Source organism: Silene latifolia, chromosome 10 (assembly GCF_048544455.1).
Source record: "Silene latifolia isolate original U9 population chromosome 10, ASM4854445v1, whole genome shotgun sequence".
Classification (NCBI taxonomy): domain Eukaryota; kingdom Viridiplantae; phylum Streptophyta; class Magnoliopsida; order Caryophyllales; family Caryophyllaceae; genus Silene; species Silene latifolia.
Genome location: NC_133535.1, coordinates 130060653 through 130067696, shown reverse-complemented (window position 1 = coordinate 130067696; position 7044 = coordinate 130060653). Strand labels below are relative to the sequence as shown.

The 7044-nt window shown below is 36.7% G+C and overlaps 1 long non-coding RNA gene across 1 annotated transcript; it reads right to left on the bottom strand.

Moving 5' to 3' along the window:
* Positions 1–2508: 2508 nt before the first annotated feature.
* LOC141605948 (uncharacterized) lies at positions 2509–6664 on the bottom strand. Its single transcript, XR_012526538.1, has 4 exons — positions 6414–6664; positions 4902–5537; positions 3537–3770; positions 2509–2888 (listed from the first exon to the last, which is right to left on the bottom strand). It is a non-coding gene; the product is annotated as an uncharacterized LOC141605948 (long non-coding RNA).
* Between the last annotated feature and the right edge of the window lie 380 nt (positions 6665–7044).

Genomic DNA, 7044 nt, shown 5'->3' with positions numbered 1-7044 from the left:
AGAGCAAATGGGTTTGGAAGTAGTGACCTTGGAGTCTTACTCTTTGAACTTTATAAATTTCTTGAAGAAGAAAGTCATACAGCATAGTTTGAGTGAATATGTGACGGGATTCTATTTTAAATATTGTATCATCTGATTTTATGGCTGGTTATGTTTTTCAAAAAATGTGACAAAGTACATATCCAAATTGCCCAGGACATGGAGAGAATTGGAACTTTTGAGACGTAATTCATGTAGAGTATTTTTTTTACTGTTGGTTTACATTAGAGAGTACAGATATAAATTGTTGGTACGTCGGATGTAGACAAACGCGATGGTACAAATATTGCACAACAAATTGTTACTTAAATGTGTAAACATCTTTTGGGTTAGTTTATTTTACATTAGAATTAGTATGAAATCACTAGCAATAAATTCTAAAGGTACCCGTGATTTTCACGGGTCACAAAATTAGTTTACATTTATCATCAAACCATCTTTCCCGAAATATTATTTTTCGACCACTACAAAAAGTAACATTTACTTGTCAGAAATTATAGTTAAAGTACCATGTTGGAGACTATGAAAAAACAACTAGTCTTGCTATAGACGAGTATATCTGTCTATTACTATAGACGGGTCAAATACAATTAACGTGGTGACATTTTTTGCCCCCATCACCTCACTTGTTGTTTGTCCTATTAAAAATATGGTATTGTATTTGGTCCGTCTTTCATTATAGACGAATATTGTCCGTTTATAATGAGAATTTGTGATGAAAAAAATGGGACAAAAAGAAAAAAATGGAGGGAGTACTCTTTACTCCTCTTGTTCTAATCAATTATGCTGCATCTTTATATTTACTAGTTGTTCTTCCGCGTGCGTTGCGTTCTGAGCTCCAAGGACCAGCTCCGTCTAACTTAAATTTTTTTGACAATATTTATTTACCCAACGATTACCTTAGGTAGAAACTGTACTCTAAGGTAACAATTGATAATAATTGCTACATTTTTGTTCATAAAAAATAATATTAGATAATGACTATAAATGGTTGCTCGTTTTCCAATTAGTTGTGATTTAGGGGTACATCTTATGTATACAATCCGTATTTATGCCATACGTATTTATGCCGTACGTATTTAAGTCGTCTGCATTCGCAAGATCTTGACCATCAAGTCTAATTATATATGACACTTCTACTTAGGTGTAGCCCTTGCTTAGTAATTGTGCATCTCCACGCGAAGCAACCCAACAATAAGGCCCTAACTTAGGGGAGTGCTTAAAAAATCACTCAAGAGTGACCATACTTACTCTTTGCCAACATTTGTTCTAGTTTAAACGCAGACAAACAATGTTCAACCATTGGACCAAACTCAATAATAACTTTACCATTGAAACTAATGTAGATGGCGAGACATAATGAATATGAGTTTTAAATTTCCTTAATAACTACTAGAATTATCTCATTAGTCCCTCTTTTTACCGTCCTTCCTTTTCCTTATCCCCCCGCCTCTTCGTTTGGCTATTCCTCATTGTCCTCCTTCAGCTTCCATATTTGCCCTCTTCCCCTATGTTGCTCCCTCTCCCCCCCTTCTTCTACCGATCCTTATTATTTATCCATTTGCCACCTCGTCTTCTTATTCCTCCTCTTAATCCTGGTGCATAATCTTTTTTCCCTGTTACTCCATCCTCCTCTCATCTTTTACTAATGCTTGTTCTATTTCCCTTGATGTTATTCTACCGTCTTCTCATTCTCTCCTCCTTCCCCCAATTCCCCCATTCCCTCCCTCAACTCCTCCTCCTCCTTACCATCATCATCCTCCTCCTCATCATCATCCTCCCGTTTCCTCCCTCCCCCGACACGGCATATTTCGCGTCTCCTCGTAAATGCCTTAGAAAAGCCTTATTTTTTTCGTCTCCTCGTAAATATCTTAGGAAAACCTTTGATATCGACTACATAAACACAATAGTCTAGTATATTAGTTAAATTTTATCTTGATCATGTGTTGACCTTTTTAAAATTCCCAAAAAATGATATTAAGGAATCAATACCCGAGCAGTAGGTAATACTGAGTTATATACGAATCAAATATTATTGGTATTGCCATAAATAAAGGAATCATCAAATGAGTTTTACGTCGCGTCATAAAATTGCCTCATTTTTGGGATAATAGTATAAGATAATACTAATGGTAACACTTTTGGTTTAAACAATGACAATTAAACAGGTACAAACCTCGATCTAATTGACAATCTAAGGTAAAGGTTGTTTGTTGTTCACCTCACAGGGTGTGAGATATGATTATTTGAAGCAACGAAAAGATACTTACCCGAAACACAATCCAAAGTATTTCCACCGTATAAAGTCGTTTGAATAAAGGAAAACATTCAAAAAAGGTTCAAATATGACAACAATATGGTTGTTTGAATAAAGGAAAACATTCCAAAATATTCGGGTAAATAGCATTGCACAACTATTTTCCTAAGTAAACCTACAAAATGTTAATGAGCCTTATACAAAAAGGAAAATTATCACTCTCGAGAAACTACAGTGACCATAACAACAAAAACAAAGCAAATGTGGTTTGCTCTTGTTTTACATCGCATTTAAGTATTCTTTCGTTAGTGAAAAAACACCAAAGAAGATTTACAAATTCTGAAGAAAGATCAGTAACAGAAACAGTAACATGTGAATAGTTACATGAAAGAAGAAAAAATTATGAACTACCTTTCTCCAAACAAAACAAAGAAAGTAGTGTTGCCTTTATGTTACATTAGGGGACTTGCGTACATTATGGACCTAGCTTGCTACCTTTACACCTGGTCAATAAAGAGTGAGGGATCAACTAACAAAACTCTGAGGCAATCCCAGGCTAACTGCTCGGTGGTGCATTGTGCTTTCTTTCAGCCTGCAAAGAGGGATCAAACAGAAGATCAAAAACTTGCGTAACCACCAGAGACGTGAGATATCATTGCTGCACATTGCATGATAACTACTCAGTTTCTCTTAAACATGCGTAATTCCAAGATTGGCATTGTGGTTTAATTTTTGTTGTGCTTAGGGCTGATTTCCTGCACAATATGGGTGTGCTTGGTGCAGTTTTCGATGTTAGGTGGGCTTGGAGAATTGAGTTCCACTCGCTTAATCTTATCGGGATGCATTAGGATGTAATTGAAGTGAGGGCGAGAGAGTGGGAATGAGCAGTAGAGTAAGGGAAAATGATGTGACAAAGTGAATGTTAGAAAGGAAACTAAGGGAAATGGGTGGATATTAGATGAGGAAAGTTTTAGAGGAAAGTGCACTTAAGCAGGGAATGTGGGTTAATAGTGGAGGGCAGTTCTAAGCTCTTTCTCAACTTGTTACATTTTAGGAGTTAGAGATTAGAGAAAAGCAAATTCTAAAACTGAAGTGAACATGTCCTTGAGTCATTGACCGAAACATGAGAAGCAAATATCGATAAAATCTTCAAAAGCAACCCAGCAATACAATTTTTTTATAATCAAGTCTCTAACTGCAACCTCTTCGTAGGTACGTAAGGGAAGAAACGGATAAATACCGGCGTGATCAAGAGATCATCCTTGAAATGCTTGTACAGTTGTACTGCAACATCGTTAGATGATTCTGCCACCACATTGCTCTATCACTCGACAGATACCTTAATAGAAGCTGCATTTCAATTTCATTGAAACTACCTTCCAAACATGAGAGCGAACACCCGGACCATCAGGAACTCCCAACTCCCACGACTGCTCACCTCGTTACTTCCTTCATCTTCATCACTTTCTTTGACCTACTAAATCATTTACAAAAGCATGGTCTTATACTGTCCTACCAACTCATTAAACTAAGCTCATTAACCTACTAAATCATTTACAAAAACTAAAAAGGACTAATAATCACTACATTCTATTGATAGTCACACTCATCATGTTGAAATACTTTATCGACACCACTACTGAGCAGCGTCGTAATTTAAAAACACAAGCATCATCCCTTGATGTGCCAATGCAACAACAGTAAGTCTCTTAAAAGACGGTCTTATACCATCTTAACGCATATTTACTCGACCATCTGCTAAAATTCAAGACCTGAAAAGAATTTCTTACATCAAAGATTCAGGACAGTTGCACTATTTATTAGGCATTGAATTTAATAAGGTTTCCTCAAGATAAGAGTCACTCTAAGAATGTTCAGCGTGGACTTGTTAAAAGAATTTAATTGTGCCATTTAGCGCCTATTGTGACTTGTGTATCAGTCCGACACATAAGTTGACACCTGGCATAAGTCCTCGTCGAGACATTATTTTGGTCAATAATTATTCCTATATGGCAGTCAAAGGCATAGTGTTATGCTGATTGAGCAGCTTCCCCTCACATGAGGGGGATCCGTGAGTGATTATATAATTGTCCTTGGAGGTATTTTCATTTGTTGGTTTGGTTAACAAGGTTAGACACTGAGTTTCCTAATATTACACCAAGTATGCCAAGCTGCCATAAACACATTGAGTTGGAGTATCATTTTGTAAGTGAGAAACTTGGTTACTGCTGCCCTTATGCCTACGTCGGTATGTCTTATATTACAACTCACGCACTCGCATACTAGTGCAACACCTACACTTCGCCATTCTCATAATCAAATTGTATTACGAGTCCAGTGCTTGTATTCCCTATCATATCCCTTAGTGTATAGTATAAGTAATGGCTTCTACATCTCTCTAATTATCCAATTCATTCAACAACAAATCACTTTGCTTTCTCTGAATTTCTTACGAAATCTTTCTGTGTTTGTTTTCTTACACTCAAGCATTCAACTAACTCATTAATGGAAATCTTCAAGACAAACTCATTTAACTAACAACGGAAAAGTAACAATCACCTCATTACACAAGAATTTTGCTTAAAATTTAAAACGAAGAACAAACCTGGAGGAGGAGCTGAACATGGCGAGAAATTTCCTCAGGTGACAGTCCGGTAGAGGTTAAATTGGAATTAGAAGAACCGGAATCACCATTTGTATCAGGAATAGGCGGGCTGGGACGGATCAGAGGAGGCTGATGGAATATTATGGGCGAATTGGGGACTCGATGACGGCAACAGGTGAGCCATTGTCGTCGTCGGAGGTTGGAAGAATCAGAGGAACACACAACTTAATAGGATAGGACTTAAGGGAACGACATATACTACCTACCTTTAAACAATAGAATTAAACTTTTCCATTGGTCCATTGATGCAAATATAAATATAAAGTAGTTTAAAACTGCAGAATGTTAATAGTGCCATCCTCAATCAAAGGCCACAATTTTAGAATATATCAAATTTCTGTACCCAAAACAACACAGGCTAATTAAAAACTCTTGCATCTTAAACACATACCAAGAGGTCATTAGGTTTGCTTAAAAAATGTGTAGTAGCACGCACATTCCATGCTATTACTGCCATCTCCACAGTTTGTGTTCCTACGAAAGTAAAATCCATCAAAAGCTTCTCATTTTGCAACCTTCCTCCCCTTCATTGCATGAAAAACTATTCAAGTCCATGTCTTATCCATTAGACCTTGCCTACAAGTTAAGATTACCTAACCAATTGGGCTACTTGTATAATAATAAAGAATCAAGCAATTGCTGGTATGTGACCTGTTTAAATATACCTATTGATTGTATACAAAAGCTTTTCATAATATTTAGGGCAAAAATAAATAAAGCAATTTTAAAAATATCAGTGAATACAAATAGGTGGATAGCTCTAGAATGGCATTTGTTGTGGATAGAGGACGATAAAGAGAGAATCTTGATGCGGTTACCTCTATTTTATGCCCCTCTGCCCCTTGTGGACCTTTTACTAACATCATTCTTGAGTGTAGGACCCTCTTGCAGGACTCCCCGCATTTGAAGCTGGTTTTTGAGAAGAGATCGGCTAACCGTGTTGCGGATGCCATTGCCCATCACTCCATTAGCGACTCTAGTGATTTGTTAGGCTGTTTTGAGTGGGACTTGCCCCCTCCTTTTGTTGTAGATCTTTGTATGTCGGACTCTGTTTTGGCATGTGTGCCTCTTTCCCCTGACCCGCCCCCGTGATGTACTCATAACTCTTTGTTCTCTTTTTATTTTATTGTTCATTCGTTCCAAAAAAAAAAAAAAAAAAAAGAGAGAACCTAAATGAAGATGCTGACTATGGAACATTCTAGTAGTATAAAATGCCAAAGACAATTCATTACCTATTTTCCTTAGACAAGCTCGCAAAACACATTTCAAAGAGGAGATAATTAATGCCCACATTTCCTGCATTGGTTATTTGCTGCTCACCGAAAATGTTTCTTGTAATCACCAATAATCGAATACCCAGAAAAGAAGAGTCTCCATAAATTAATAAAATTTAATCATTTAAAATACAGTAAATTACAGAAATTGGAAAAAAAAACATAGAGGAATGTTTACCTGTCCTTCAATCTGAACAAGGAGACGAGGTAGAGGAGCATCCTTTGTCTTAATCGTCAGCAAAATCAATTTCATTGGTGCTTCTCCTACTGTTTCTACACTCGTCAATCCACGAGTCAACAAACAAAATTAGGATTATTTCTATTCAAGTAAACCTAATTAAGAGTAAAAGGGAAATACTTTCTTTGTTTGATCGTCATCGCTTGAAAACATCAAACCTATTAAGAAATTAGGTTAGGTTATGAAGTTACGAGGAAATTAGGTTAAGGCTATGAATGTTGGAGTTGGAAGTTCCTCCAAAACTTAAGTGTGATAACATTTGTCCCACATTGGAAAATAGTGTGAGATTGTTATCTTTATATATGAAGGTGTGGGTTAACAAGTCTTAACTAGATTATAGAGGATAAATTATAGAGGATAGACTATAGTCTCCCCACGACTATATTTTTTACTATTGGAGGAGCCTTCTTCCTGCTATAAAAACCAAAACCCTCCGTCTTCCACAGTTTTACACACACAGAAAACATATAACTTCTTCTTCTCTTTTTTGTCCCTATTATATTCTGTCATATTGAGAACAGTTCCCACTTCCGTCTTTGGTCTGCAACAATGTGCGGAAGGAGGCGTTAAC